The following is a 16277-nucleotide window of genomic DNA, read 5'->3' as shown; positions in this document are numbered from 1 at the left end:
TTTTTACACAACTTTAAACTGAAGTCTTCACGCTCACATTTCTTTGTGGGACTTCGGAAGAGAACCTGTCTGGTACCCTAACGTATTTATCTCTCTTGGCTTTTTTTTTTAGAAACGAGCTTAATATTATTAAGGTTTCTGTTACATCATGTTTGATTCTCCTATCATTTGAGCTCTACATGTTCAGCTTCACAATATCGTAAGCGCCGCACCAGAAAGGCAGGAGCTAGCACATAAAAAGGCGTTATTTTCTGTAACTGCAGTGTTTACTAGTAAAAAAAAATTATACATTTACCGAAAGTCCATCAGGAACGCCATGTCGTCCGTACATAAATGAGCTACAAAACGGAAAATGACCACCGAAAATTGATGTGCAGGGAACACGTAGTAATGAGCAAGTCCTGAAAAAAGTCTAGGATTCAATAGAGACGCCTATTACAAAATAAACAGAAAAAAATAATTTTTGTATTGCAAGCACAAAACATGCAGAGAGTGAATTCAGTTCTAAGGCTTGGAAGCTAGGAAATGAAGTGCTGTTAGCGTTGTTTCAATCTTTTATAGGCGATATCCAACTTTCCACTTTTATAGCAAATAAGGCAGGTATAACGTGCATCAATATAATAAAGAAAATTTCATTAGTCTCGCGAGATAGATCACTTGAAGATAATACTGTTGTGTATTCCTTACTCTCGGTCTACATACCTTTTCCATTTATTTGCCAGTATTAGCCATACACAGATTGCACGCGAGGACACTGGACGCGACAATGCAAAATAAGCTATTGCTGATGCACATAGAGAAATTATTCCATGCGACTCAAGGGATGTTAACAGTTAAGCGAAAATACAAATCCCGAATTCCCCGTATAGAAATATTTCAGAATTATATATAGAGAGATAATTTATTTGAAAGAAGGCAGAGAGGTCGGCCTGAGCTCAGGCGCTCTAGCCTGCTACTCTGCGCAAGGGGAATGGGAACGGGGACATAAAGGTGTGATGAGGGATGATGATGACATAGCAAGACGGATGCGCAAAGGTGAAAGCAAGTTCAACACTCAGATGATAAACATTCACAAAAGTCATCCATGAAGCCATTATCAGGTTTCGTATCAAGTCTGTAGTCACCAATTTCAGAATTATAATACTTTCATGGCTTCCCGTCTGCATTGTTTATGCGAGTGCAGAAACGTACTTCTGACGTATGAATGTCCAGTACAAAGTTTGATGGTCTGGTGTGAAGGGCACTGCCGCACAACAAGCGTTGAATATAGCGGCATCATCTAGTAATTGCGGAGATGGGAAAACGATATTTCCAATGTCACGTGCGTCTCAAGGAAGGAGAAAACAATAAAAAAAGTATGGGCAGTCTATGTAACAAAAAAGAAGTCACGAGGAAATGAACTTTCTGACATTTGCTGACCACAACCCGATCACTGCATTCTGGATAACCATTGTAGCAGTCTTAATGATTGACAGTGAACGTGTGGATGGAATTAAAGAGCGACCGTTGTAGATCTTGGAGACTGCCTAAGGCGGTATCTCCGCGTTGCATTTTAGCACTAGCTTGTCTTAAGGCGGAATGTGCTTTCCACTTTCCAGCCGCCCACGTGGCCGAAGCACGCATGAGCTCAAGCGGAAGAAGTCACCGAGGTATCTTTTTTATGATGATGAGGTGAGCGTGAAGTTGAAGTAGTCCATCTCGCCGAGTGTAGTGCAGGAACCATGAAATGCCCACGTATAGATGACTCCACCGTGGTGGGCGTACTTCGCCGGCTTTTTATTCTTCGCATTAACTCATGAACTGACTCCACTGTGGAGACATCTTAGACCAACGATACACGCGTGCCGGATGTTAGCCAAGCGAATCTAAGATATGCGAGACGAAGCGGAACCGCCAAATCGCGGCTGATATTCCGTCTCTCCTTTTGTAAACTGAAAGCAAATGTGAATTGCGAAAAGTGTCTATCGTGTTTGTAAAGCTATCGTGTTTCGTGTAGGATGGTTTCCGTGAGCAAAGCATGAAAGCGGTCGCCCGGAAACATCTCAGTCCTGAATTTTCAAGGAGCCGTATCAAAGCATCGAAGGAAGGCGTTGGAAAAATAGCCGAGGAGCGAATATATTCAAACGTTGTCACGAGTGGTTTGTTTGTGCACCACGTGGGTTTAATGAGTCTCCTAATTTGATTGTGCGTGTGTGTGCAAACTGCAAAATTGTTCCTCAATTATTTTGTACCCCGAAGACAGGGAATGTGTAAACAGCTTCCAGAATAGACACTCACTGTCGTTATTGCGACGGTGAACTCACAATATAACTGCTGACGTTCCCGTATCAAGACGATACGCAGAAAAAAAGTTGTAAGAATATGAAGTGCCATCAAGATTTACAATATGAACGTTTCTTTTTATTATTTCTAGCATGATTGCCATCTCTAGTAGCATGCTAGGTATACTGCTTAGCAAAGCTCTCCAGGATTCATTAAAAGCGCCTCTCTGTCTGTTTTGAGGCTAATTTTTGATCTGGGATAACTGGTTGTTACATGGACCTAGCACATGATGCGGGTTGGCAACTTTCAGCGCCATTAAAATCTGTAGTAGTGCCGTAATTGCAGGTTTGGGGGGGGGGGGGAGGCTTCAGTATTTCGCTATCAGTATTTCGAAATAATAAGCAGCATAATCTTCAGGTATATTGATGCTGAAATGCTGAAAAGATAATAGACAACAGAAAAGTGTCCGTTGCGTGGTCGGGAGTGAAAGCTTCATGGCAGAAGTTAGCAGAAACCTTATAAAAGAAGAAAATTCAACAAGCGCTTTGAAATAATCGCCGTATCTCAACTAAACTAAAATAAAAAAACGCACACACACACATAATGCAGCCCACCAGTACTTCTCTGGTTTATATGAGTGGCAGTAGGAAGTAGAACCGATGAGAAGTTTTGAAGGCGGTGTTGGCAATGCATCGTTTCATGTCTGGTGCACGAGCGTTGATTGGTAAAACTGACCACCATGTTATCGGCTTACACCTCTCTTTAGGAATAACATGAGACAGTTTTTTTTTTCCTTTGTGACACTTGTAAAATTTTATCGTGCTTATACTTTTACCACGTAAGCAGGGGCCCCATCACGTAAAACTATTCTGATATGTTTGTATTCCAATCTCCTGACGTCAAATTTGCGTAACCACCGACGCAAGCACCAGGCGGTCACCCGCAGCGTTGTCTGAACAGACCAATCAAACGCTCTCCTCGTTCATAGGAGGTCATTTTGTTTGCTTGAAAAAACGAATAACATTACCTGCACTGAGCGGCTTGTCGTATCTAATTGGCTGACAAGAAGCGAGGAGAACGCTCAAGTGGAGAGGGATTCACTGGGGCAGAGCCAGTGCACTGAAAGTCGATAACCGGATGAAGAGGGTGGTGCCGGCGTCTGCGATTGGTCGGCTTTCCCTTACTTAGCTTGTGGTGGCTGGTCGAAAATCACGCCGGCATGCAACGGAAGCTTAAGAATCACGCTAAAACTGACCCTCAGCAAAGAAGAGTTGGCAGAACGAGGTGGTAAACGTGCCGAAAAGGCTCGAAAACGTTACACAGCCACGCAAGAAGTTTTATTATACGCAAGTGCACCCATGCTCTCCGGCAGGTTCGAGTAGCCAGCGTCTCAGCGATCGGCGGCAGGCATCTTTTATTCCTTTCGGAACGGGGCAGCCTGCGGCTATACCGAAGAAAATTCAATTTTGTTCGGCATATTAATGCATCTTTATCGCGTACACGTCACTTTGACGAGGTGAGTTTGCGCGGTTTTGTGACGTCGCGAGACAGGCAGGTGAAGTGGGTGCAGCCCGAAAACTTTTTACCAATAGCCGAGAGCTAATGGCGAAAAGGGGTCGAATTAGAAATAACTGTTTTTCTTTTTTCGGTCAAGTCATGCATAATCAGTGAGTACACATCATATCAGATGGGGAGCTATCGCGGTTTTCGTGACGTCGCGTGACAGACACGTGAAGTGGGCGTGGTCGAAAAAAGTTTTTCACCAATCGTGGAGGGCTGATAGCAGAAATGGAACAGAAAAGTTTGGAATAGTTTTACGTTATAGCGCGCCAGTTTTTCGCGAGGTCTGTAGCAGCCTTCCGTTGCACTAATGAAAAAAAGAAAGAAGAAGCTTTGCCCTCGCCTTACATAGTGGAACGTGGCCTGCCTATATGCCTGCTTGCTTGAGGCCGAACGTGTATTCGCTTCTACCCGTCTGTGCCCTTCAGGGGAAGTGATGGTGTTGTAGACTTTTGCTAGGCTTGTTTTCAACGCGGCAGCAAATTTAGGACGCTATTTCGCCTGTGTTCTTGAGATTGGTTCTCAATATCGAGGGGTGAAGGCCCAGTCTATGTTCACACATACAGGCAGCACGCTATGTCTCTCCAACTGAACGGTGGCCCCTTCTGCCGCGCTACGGCAAAACGCATTCAAACACGCCGTTGCAAAGAAATGGGCATCATTTGAGCCGTGTGATGGCAGGAAAGATGCCATCGCAACTGCTAGTAAAAGAAAATAAAAATGTTTAATGGCAATATGGAATTTGACTTATATGAGTATTTGTATGGGCTGCTAAGCTAGGAGGAGGAGGAGGGAATAACTTTATTGCGTGCCCTGCGAGTTGGTGGGGAGGACCAAAGGCCCCGCCTAGGCGATGGCCAGCAGTTCTTGGGTCCTGGCGGCATCCTCGGCCCGCTGGACGGCCCATAGTTGATCCTCGAGGGCGAGGCTGAGCAGCGCGGCAAAATAAAAGAATAAGGCATGATCTTCTTGAAATTTTGTTCAATTAAGGACTTTTTCTCGCCTGTGAGCACAATATTAGGGTTGTAATCAACGAGGTGAAGAAGCTTTTCAGGACAAATATTGCGTAAATTAATTTGTTTAACTCTTGCATTATTCAATGGTCTTCTTTTTTTCAGAAGGAAGATTCAATGATTCGTCTTGCATAACTTTGGTACACGTTTTATCAAAAACCTTTTCCTTTAAGAGGCCGTAATTTGCCGCTGCACATTATTATTATTATTATTATTATTATTATTATTATTATTATTATTAGTAGTAGTAGTAGTAGTAGTAGTAGTAGTAGTAGTAGTAGTAGTAGTAGTAGTAGTAGTAGTAGTCAGCTTACGCGCTTTGCACCATCGAAACAATCAACACTTGATGCTGGTACAAAAAAATGAAACTTTTGGGCTCTGGACGCTGTCCAAGACTGCGTTGCAGTCGCTAACCCACATTGGTCTTCGAGTGTCATAGATAGATAGATAGAATAACAAAATAACATTTTCCGATGAGCCCAATGTTGGAAAAATTACTGCTGGAGCAATGTTAGCGACCGCCTCGTTGTCTTTCGAGAGATTTGAAATCTGATCGTGCAATACAAGAGCCTGGACTCAGCTCCATCTATCACATGACCTACTACGGCCTTTTGTTTCGTTGTTTGGAGTGCATTGGTTATGATAGTGAGCGTAAAAGAAGGAATGTATTGGTGTGCACTGTAGGGGCGAGAAAACATGGGACAAACGAAAAGCACTAGATGGCGCTATCTAGACGCGGACGAAACACCTACGACTACACGACGACGCCACTTCTAGCGCCGTCAAGTGTTTTAGATATGTCTGAAGAACTAACTCGATTTCTCAATCGCTCTTCGCCTACCAGAATAGCCAAACCTCGTGCGTTGCACTTTTTTTTTGTCATGTTATGTGGGGATTTTGTGCTGATTGCCGCAAGAGCGGACATTGCCGCGTGTGGTACGGAAGAAGAAGAATGGTAAAATAAGTATGTCTCCCAGAGTGATTATGTGCCACTAAATCCCAAGATCTACATCCACAGTATTGGCTGAGGTCCTAGTCACCCGTGCTTCGGGTCGGCGACTTCCCCATAATGTCCTTTTCGCGCGACAGGAAAGACACCCGCTTTGCTCTCGAGTTCCGATACTTAATTTATAATTCCTTATAATTTTCTATACAACAAATAGTACAATAAATAGTACAATAGATAAAGCTTAGCACCATAAATAAAGGTAGCCTGTACTTGTACAGTTGAAATACCAAAATGAGAGAAACATGTACCCCGCACTCCTTTTTGTGCACGTGTTCTGGAAGGGCTTTCGTCTATGCCTCAGCCAGCTGATGCGCAGTTCACAAATCTAATCAGTGAATGTATGATGCGGCGAATGCCCTTCTATTTATAGCCGAACCGTTGTTGTCCCAATTCCGCTGAAAGCTAACAGTCTTGCAAATTAAGAAGAAAAAAATAATAAAGAATAAGGCAACGTCCGAAGCTCCAGGGCCTCACGACTGAGGCTAGACTGAAGAAAGAAAAGTTTGATGGGAGTTCTTTGGATATTCTTTCCTCGATGCAGCAGCTTTCTCATTTCGGAAGCGCGTCGCCAAGCTTGACGCAAAGTGCCTAAGAGTGTCAGCAATCTCTCACGTGCGTAATACATTGTTTACCGCCGTCGTGTCGCGCTCATTGTGCGAGTTCGCACAGGCCCCGCAAGTTCTGAAAACAGCAGCAAATAAGCTTCTGTCTGCAGGCCATACAGCAGTGCGTGCGTCTCCATTCATGTGCGTGTGCCCCCTGAGTGCGCGTGAAGATGCGGCGACACCAATAAGAAAACGGGCCCGCGGCTAAATTAGTTTTCGTTTCTGCGCAAACTGAGGAGCAAGAAAGCGGGTAAAGGCGCGAACCGGTGCCCTAAATTGCGATATCCAAGCACTGGGAATATGCCCGAAGCGCGTGTCAGAGCAGTGAAGAAAACGTTGCTTCTGTTTTTTTTCCCCCTGTGGTGGTAGTATTCAATTAGTGGAGGAAGCCGCGAGCATTCTTCTGAACTCCCACGTGCTGGTGCTGTTATTTTATTTCGCTTCACGGCCGTATATTGTCCTACGAAAGTGAAATGACGCGCTCGCTGACTTCTAGCATTCCTCCCTTGGTGCTATAAACACAGAAAGTTAATTTATTAGCGTGATGGGGCCACGCTTATTTCTGGCCCTAGGGCACGTTCTCTTAGTAATTAAAATAATTATTTGAATTCTGGGACATTACGCGCTATAACCGTTATCTGATTATGAGGCGCGTCATAGTGGGACACCCCAGATGTATAGATATTTGTTAAAGCGAAGATGTCTATAGGTAGGATCTGGCGGATCGCGTCCGCGCAGAGAGCAACAACTTTCATACGTTGGCCGATCCCAAAGGTAGTGAAACGTCCAGCCGACCCGCGGAGGCGGTAAAGCTGGCGTTAAGCCCTCCCCATACGTGGGCCCATCCTGACGAAAGTCCAACGCCCGACCGACCCGCGGTGGAGGTGCAGTTCTCCATTAGGCAGCCCTCATACACAGCTTCGCTGGTCTTCCTCCCTCACAGAATGGAAGGGCACTGAGTTTTTTTTTTTCACTTGGGCTTCTTCGGCGGGTACATCAATCAATGTACACGAGCACTTTTGTATTTCGCTTCCATCGGAATGCGGCCGCCCCGGCACGGATCGAACCACTATGTCGTTGTCCACACATATATGCGCCGAACTTAGAGTAAGCATACCATAACCTATCAATTTATTACCCACTATAGCACACATATAGTTAAGGATAGAACGCTGTTGAATAGGCTACCCATATGCAATTGACAGAAGAGATAGAAAAAAAATGATTGTGATACAACGTACATCTTGGAACTTACGTGAAGTGAAGCGGATAATCATATGCCGATTTAATTCTTGCGCCTTTGGTGTGACGGGAAATGGCGCACGTGCATGTACTCTCGTGCCCCCGTGGTACAGAACGTGACACATGTCGAATTCGTCTGAAAGAGACAGTTGGCGTTGGCACGACAAAAGTACACGTGCGATGGGGGGCCTAACGTTGGAGCATTGATTTGCTCTATTGGGGGATTGGAGGTTCGATCCCAGGATCAGGCGCTAAGTCCGACTTTCTCTTTTCTATTTGAACGATTATTTTATGTATGGACACCCAGCAGCACGAGAGTTCGGGAGGATTCACAAAGATAGCTTCGCTTTTAAAAAAAGAGGACAAAAAAGATTTGTAAGGGCACAGAAAAGTCGGCAAAAGCTAGCTTGCTCTGGTGTACTTCTGCACTGTGGTAGGAGGTATAGACATTCGCGCCGATAGCCCCGCGTCAATGGCGCTGCGCTGCAGAACCCGATGTCACGGGTTTGGTCTTTGGTCACGGGGACGAAATGCAAATAAGCTCGTGTTCTCAGAGTTACGTTACGGTACCTCCCGTTAAGCAATCCTACTTTAATCGATTCATCTAGTGACAAATTAGAAAGTATAATGTAGCGTCAAGTCAATGCCAACGCAAAAGCAATTTGTGTTTTTCATTATACTTGAACAGTAATGTTTTTACGTGCTTCGCAGACGTGCGGTGATCAAGGCATATTTTTTTACTGGAATAAACTGATAAAAGTAAACACACGTAGTCTACATGGTTCCAGAAACTACAAGTGAGGACATGTTCAAGTGCTTGCAGTTTCATACGTGAGTGATAAGTTCAGCTACAACTTTGTCTTGTAGATGCTCCGAAACTCGCATTGCGATAGGGTTCGTTCGCATTTTTTTACGTCTAGCATTATTATAGGAGATAAACTTAATCGATTTTCTGGATTCTCTGAACGTCCCTACCAAACAACTATTTTGCCTTTGCGTCGCAAGAGTGGGTTAGTTCCTACATCTCGTGCTTGATGTTTTTCGTAATTTTCTTAGTGAATGGTCTTTTGGGTGCATAGCGTTTAATGTGCGTTGATTGCTGAACATATATCTGCCCACTTATATACGTGAAAAAAAAATAGTAAGCTTCCTCGGCTGTGTGCGAATGCAAAACATGCAAAGCATCCTGATAAAATAAATGGTATATCCATTCATTCATTAAAACTATCTTTGGGCATATTATAAGTTCTTCTGCAAAATTTTAAAGAATTACCTGAATATAGCTAACCAGTTGCTATTACCTATGCAAAGCGAATCTGGCCACCACTACTATGGGGGCAAGCGGAGAGAAAAGGTAGAGAGGTAAACAGGATACGTGCAGAGAGAAAGGGATTAAGGGATGAAATGAAGGAGAGTTGAAGGAGGAATGGAGAGGGAAGGAAGCATTAGCAGTGCGAGCAAATAGGGCTGCCTATCACATCTACAAGCGGTCAATGAAGAGAGTAGATTTCATGAACTGAAGTAACGTCTCGGAAATCTCAGTGTTCTAGCGGCCTCTGCTGTTTAATTACTCTGATTCCGGCCAATCGGGGTCTAGATGGGAAAAGTGGGAAACTATCTACGCTAGAGATACATGTACAAATACAGGCATCTAGCTGTCACGTCTATCCTTCGCGTGGATCGTTCGTTCGATCTTTTGGCTCAGTAGTGCGTTTTACTTCAACACCTGCACCAAACTAGCCCTACCCTTTGCATTCCCAGAATAGGAAAGCAAGCGCTATGGGGTCTTACTGGTTGAAACTGATGTCACTTGGCTTGAAAAAAAAATGCACCAAGATTAGTAGCAGCGTCGTTTGCGAGCATGTGGTGAATTTTCTAGGTGCATATAAGAATGAGCTTGTTCACCTGATTTGCTCCAAAGCAGCTTTTCATGCGACTGTTGCCGGGGCGCACGAGAGAGTTCATGCGAACGGAACATGAAATCAGACATTCAGATCCACTCCTGTAAACGCCCCGGCTGCAGATTATTATTGTACAATTGGGCACGAAAGTTTATCCCGCTTCTGACATCACACATAGAATGAAAAATGTGCTAGACGTGGTCGCCAGTGGTAACTGTCACTTTGGCTCATCTGTGGCGGGGATCAAAAGATGCCCTTAAATGGATAGTCACTCATCTGGAAGTGTCGTCAGCGGAAGGAAAATGGACCGTTACATTCGAAGCAAACCGAGGCAAACGTTCCTTGGTTGCGGTATCATCACAAAAATGGCGTAAAATGCGGACGTGCGACATAGTCTTCTTTTGTTTATTTGCTGCCACGCTCATAGAAACATGAACCACTGAGGCAATTGTCATAGAGTGGCTCATTGGAAGGAATGCGGGAAAACTTGCCATTTCTTGCTCATATAATGAAAAGGAAAGACAACAACAACAAAAAAAAACGAATGAAGAAGCGAAGAAAGTGAGGAAGACATAAAAGGATCCCTGCAGCTTTAGTGTCTGTCAAGAAGGCTCTTTGCTAAGGAAACACCGAGGCAACTTGCAAGTACAGCAGCGGTTCTTGGGCGTCGTTGGGAAATATTTTACGGCTACACCTAACAAAAGCGCAAATGTACGCTGTTGTCCTGCTCCTATTATTCCCGCTCTGGTGTTCAGTCGCTAGCGCAGTTTTTGTTCATATTTATTTACGTACGTGGTATCGTAGTAAAGTTTTTGCCTCCCCATGCCGTCCGTAAACTCTTCGCTTGTGGCGAAATAACTTTCCGTGGCTGTTTCCCTTCGACTTTAAGCCATCTAGGGGATGTAGTTTGCCTGACTGCAAGTACTCGAGTGCCTTCCCTCGGACGGGTTCTATCGTAAAGCGAATATCGGGAAACGACGACTGCCGGGATATTGCATTAGCCTTCTTGGCCGACGTTGCCCTAAATTCACTGAGAAGCCTCAGGAACGTGACATACTTCTTTTACAAAGGGACCCAGTGTGCCCTTCTTAGCGCCGTGTAGAGAGATCGCTTATTTGAGTGAGTTGCGTTACTCTGCGCATCTAGAATTGAAGAAGCTTAAGTAAGGCAGCTTACGCCAGAAAAAAGAGCGGCACACTTGAGGACGCTCAGTTTCTTTTTTTATATTTAGTTCATTTAACTTGACGGATACGTGAAAGAAGTATACAAGCGTGTAACCCTGAACACTAGCGCGAATTTTTCTGCTACCAGGCCGGTATGGGTGCGACCGCATAAAATAAAGCGAATTGACCAGCGTGCTGCATAACACACCTAGCACATTTCGCGGGAATCGCAGAGCATCTGTGAGTTTCAGTTTTCCTCCACAATTAAATAACTGCACAACGAAGACACGGCCCCATTCTGATTATCGAAGTTCATGCAGTGGCATTCCCAAAGTGTATTTACAGGGGACGAGCTGATGTGGCGGGATATATACACGTTCTGTTCTGGGAAAATATGACGTGTAGGTAAAACCCGTCATACGTAAAGCTCACCCGCCACTCCACCATGACACACTGGACGTTTCCAGCAGAAGGCACTGGAGTAAGGTCTAGCTTGATGTCGCTCCAATCAAGTCCAGTTGTTTTTACAGAATAGTGCCCAGTTTAACGCCATATTTCAGTGTTGCATAGCAGGTGACGTTACAGTTGGCGCTGATCACCATTGTCGCCTTTTTTTATAAAAAAAAATTAAATTATGGGGTTTAATGTGCCAAAACCACTTTCTAATTATGAGGCACGCTGTGGGGGAGGACACCGGAAATTTCGCCCCCTCGAAATGCGGCCGCCGTGGCCGGGATTCGATCCCGCGACCTCATGCTCAGCAGCCTAACACCATAGCCACTGAGCAATTACGGCGTTTTTTTTTTGTTTTTTTTTAAGATGACACCAACTATTGTTGTACACGAAAATGAAATGCTGGAGCTCTGCTGAATTCTTCCAAATAAAAGCATACGCTTTAAGTGCACAACCTGAATAAATGCTATAATGGTCAGATGCGCTTTTTTGTTGTCTATGTTGGTTACTTATCACTTATGTCTGACTTGCAATTAAGTAAGGTATAGGTAATTATCTACTAAATGAAGCATGTATTTGTGCTGCATCTTCTCCGCCAGGCATGCCGTACTAATGCCTATACAAATACTCCCTGATATTTATTTATTTCCAACAATGTGAGATCTTGCTGGTTGTTACAGGTTGGGTATTCTCATTTGAAGGAGAAAAAAGGAAGTGGTCTTGGTGGCGCTGCTGGTGGTGGCGGTGGTGATGGTGTTAGCAGTTTTGGGGTTATATGAGCAGGCAGGATAAAAAATGCGAAAGCACAAAATACACATGCGGCACAAAAAAAAATAGCGCCATGAAAACAGAACACGTTGAGTGTACTTACAGCAAATGGTATTTGCTATTACGGTATATACAAACAGCATACGGCACATGGAAATAATTGCAAACAATATGGCAGTCAACAATATAATTAAAACATAGAAAAGCATTAAGCAGCATTCAAGCAGCCTAAGTGTAGGATAATCGAACTCGAATGTAAACAAGTCCCAACTTCAGTTTCTTTTCGAAAATCGGGAAGCAATTCGCACCTTCAATTGAGTCTTCCATTGGCATGATTTGCAACGAGTGTTAGAAAATGTCTGCCCTAGACATACAAGGTTTGTCGACATAAGAGTGGCTGGAACGAGACGACACCCTGCGCGAAGTCTTAGGTCAGGAGCGGCTTGTCTCAACTTACGTCGCAGCATTACAAGTTCTTACAGAGCCTTTGAATCACTGCTGCATTTGAAAGCAATGCCATCTAGCGCATCAATGCTGATTTCGCAGAGCTGTGAACAGCAAAAAATTCGTTCCACGCAAGGATCTTTCAAAATTAACATGAAATCATCATACATTTACTGAATTATTCGTTGCACAAGCATTTACTCAAAATTCGTTCAGCGTGTTCTGAATGTGTGTTTGCTATTCTGCACAAGAAAGTAATACCTTCGCTCAATGATAAAAGGCACCGGCTCTAAGAGCAGAAACGCTTGTTCACGTGCAAAACGTAGGCATTGACTCTTGCTCATAAGTAATGAGCACACGCCCTACTTATCAGAATATTTTATAGTACCCTCACCGTATATAGCTCTGTACAATCGGCTGCACTTAACTTTTGTCTTCTTTGTCTATTACACTATGAAATCATCCAAAATGTCACCTCTCAAAAATATTGTACACATGGTTATAGTGTTTTCTGTACTTGACTACAGTTCTTTTATAGAAAGCATAGCTTTGTGAACATTCAGGAAGGATTTGTCATCGTTTGCCACTGTAGTCATCTTCTGAAGCTTAAAACTCATAATAATGTCGCCGATGTACTTAAGTAGTCAGAATGCTTTTTTATATCATTAATAACCTTGGTCCGAGCCCGCAACTGATTGTACCACTATGTCTATCCCTACTGATTCATCACAAGCGAACGCTGTCGGGCCTTTACTCCTTTGTTTTATCAAATAATGAGCTTCGTAGCAATTTTTCCTCCCAAGTTAAGCTTCTTGCTGACGATTACGCGATTTTCACAGAAATAACTAACCTTCGTTACATATATCAGCTTCAAACTGATCGTAACGCAACTGAAGCATGGCGTTCTGGTTGGTTAATGAAACTAGATGTGAACAAACGTAAACTATAACGTGCTCATCCCGTATTTGTCATCCCCCTGCAGTTTTCCGTACACGGTTATTATTGCCGCTTTGGAATTGCTATTTTCTATCATCAACTTGACATACGGCATAGTACAGGTAAGCTCATATTGAACTCATGGCTAAAATCTTTTTCTAATGTTACATTTCATTTCTTTTACTTTGTATCCCGATCATCCGTTTTAAACAGCGTAGGTTTCTTGTCAGATCCAAACTTGGATATGCTGTTTGTACTGCTGATTTTCGCACCTTCTTGCTCACCTCGTTAACTGAAGCCATGTGAAAGCACGCAATCTGTCCTTCATAATTATTTCATAGCGCAAGCGTAACTTAGATTAAAATCAAGCTTGGCGTCATCCACCTCGAGCAAGACGAAACATCACAAACCATGTTCTCTTTTACGAGATCTATCATACGAATTTCGACCTAAAGAAATTATTGATTATTGCACATCATATGCCATCTAGTCTCGACCTCATCACCAAGTATACCACATACCAAGCAGCCTCAATAACCAGCATTGTGACTCCACCATGCAAAGGACCGGTTTCAGCTGGAGCCGGCCCTCCCCTTGCATCACGAGCTTTCCGAAGCCAACATGACCTAAAGTGCAATTTCTGCTATGTGTAGCAATATTCACATCCCTCTGTAACGCCCCACGCGGCATTGAAACTAGAAATAATGAAATAAAAACAAGACATATGTAAGAACACTTATGATGTGTTTTTTTGCGAGCCAGACAGCATTTACATATCATTTACTTCAATGTAGAGAACGTATATAATTTTATATTTCAGTTACCAACCTAGCACAATGTACAACTATTCAAGATGAGGTTATATTTAGCGAGACATTCAGTGTACCGGTAGTATGGGTCCAGTAATACATTACTCAAGGTAACAATAACGTGCTGCCAGCTTATAACCACATATTTGCATATTGAATGATGAATCGCACTTTTATTAAGTCCATGCATTCTTCTTTCTTTTTTTTTTTAACACTTAGACCTCACAATTACAGGTACTTCTCTAGGAAACTATGTGCAACAGATTATTAGAAAAGGGCTTTGCGGAAGAAAACGGTGCCATTCGACAATAAATCAAAGCAGCAGCAGCCTGACGGAATTGCGAACGCAGCACTTGCCTTCCCAAAGCACCCCCGTGAAGTTTCTCAAATGAAGCTGAAAAATATGCGCGCAGACTGTTAGCCCTATTATTTCGTTCCCCCTAAGAACGAGCGCAAAAGAAAAAAATCGCATCTTACCATTAAGGTAAAGCCTTTTATCGCAATCATGCTCAGCTCTCGCCTTTCGCTCTGTACTTGAAGACGTCATTAGAGCTGCTATGCGAGAATTAGGCGATCTTCAACTGAACGCATTAACGAAGATTTACATCCCGCCAGAGCGAAGGAGAAGCATTTAAAACTTCGAATGAATAAAAGACAATCCCATTGCTCGTTACCCTGAAGAATAATGCGCCAGGGAAATAATTACCGCCTTGTTAAAACAGCAGGGGTACTTAACAATAGAAGCGGTAGTCATTGTTCTTCCCTGTTTCTTACTAAGCGCTGAGGTGAAAATAGGTTTCTTTATTTTTTCTGCTTTCCTTCCTCGTCATCGTTATGCACAACGAAGGCTGCCTAACGAAATGAGGCAAATTGCACTTGCCTCGATAGCGAAAGGCGGGGTCATGTGGTACGGACATCGAAGCCAGGCAACGAGTGCCCGCAATAAGTTGGCGCTATAATTGATTTCAAATTACGTGGTTATCGCCAACTTGAAACGCCCAAAGTTCTTGCGTACTTCGACGATGAATATTTATTTTTGAGGTCTGCTTTTTCCCTTTCATCCTTTGCTTTACAGCTTTTTTTTCCGGTTCTATTAGCGTAAAGCAGAACGCAGATAAGAATAATTAACGATTGAGTGCAGCAGGAACATTACGCAGCTGCTGCAATTTTAAAAGAACAGCTACTACTATTGAACCTTGAAACTACATGCTAGTGAAGCGGACGTTATATAAAAACTCATAACTAACTCATGATACCTAAAAAAAATGGCTGTGGCTTAGCTAAGGTTAAGCCCAGGATGCGAAGCATACTAGCCTTTATTTTAACGCGACAGCGTTAAGGAGCTCGTGTCGCAGAAAAGCCGGTGTCGTCGGCGTCGGTTGTTGAGTTGTTGTTGTTGAGTTGTTGTAGGCTACTGGAGGGATTAGCCTTGCAGTTGCTGCCGGCAATTGCTCCACCGTAGCGACACTTAAAATAATTAAATCACGTAATCCGACACAGACCTCCCAATTACAAATGTTCACTCCTCAGTTCACCATGTTGAAGCCAAATCCGTGTCCTGTAGGTAATTTAACAGAAGGCGAGAGACCTCCTTCCTACACAACCGGTTCCCGCGCGGGAAAACTATGTCCTGAAGCGAGCTGTGAGGAAGTCCTGTGTTCTTGAGAGACCCGAATAACACCCTCCTTTCCGCGTTATGCACAGTACAGCACATTAGGTAATGTTCTATGTCACCAAACACACCACACGTTGAACATAATGGTGATAACGCCAGGCCAGTCTTAAACATCCACGCAGGGGTACGAGCAGAGCCCGTGAGAATGCGGAGCAGTAAGGTTGCTTGGTTTCTTTGGAGACCCTTGATCACACATGGCTTGTGAGGTGAGCTCCACAAAGAACTGAAGTGGCACGACACCGCTTCTCTGAAGAGTCTCCCGTCTTCTTGAGGCACTTTTCTTGAAGGATTCCCAGACAGCGCTCTATGGGCGAGGCTGTCCGCCATCTCGTTGCCTATGCTACCTATGTGTGATGGCACCCATTGGAATCGTATGGAGAAGCCTTTGACACTGAGATTTTGCACCGAACGTAGGGAGCTTAGAGATAAGGCATCAG

At 43.8% G+C, this 16277-nt stretch overlaps 1 protein-coding gene and 1 long non-coding RNA gene across 10 annotated transcripts in view; both read right to left on the bottom strand.

Moving 5' to 3' along the window:
- Nucleotides 1–16277, bottom strand: part of LOC135903595 (uncharacterized) — a 1541440-nt gene that overhangs the window by 142871 nt on the left and 1382292 nt on the right. The window lies entirely within an intron of this gene.
- Nucleotides 4559–14738, bottom strand: LOC135903593 (uncharacterized). The gene is made up of 4 exons (XR_011511434.1): nucleotides 14643–14738; nucleotides 14523–14559; nucleotides 7705–7827; nucleotides 4559–4750 (listed from the first exon to the last, which is right to left on the bottom strand). It is a non-coding gene; the product is annotated as an uncharacterized lncRNA (long non-coding RNA).

Source organism: Dermacentor albipictus, chromosome 1, assembly GCF_038994185.2.
Source record: "Dermacentor albipictus isolate Rhodes 1998 colony chromosome 1, USDA_Dalb.pri_finalv2, whole genome shotgun sequence".
Taxonomy (NCBI): domain Eukaryota; kingdom Metazoa; phylum Arthropoda; class Arachnida; order Ixodida; family Ixodidae; genus Dermacentor; species Dermacentor albipictus.
The sequence above is the reverse complement of the archived record's forward strand: the minus strand, read 5'-3'. Positions and strand labels throughout refer to the sequence as shown.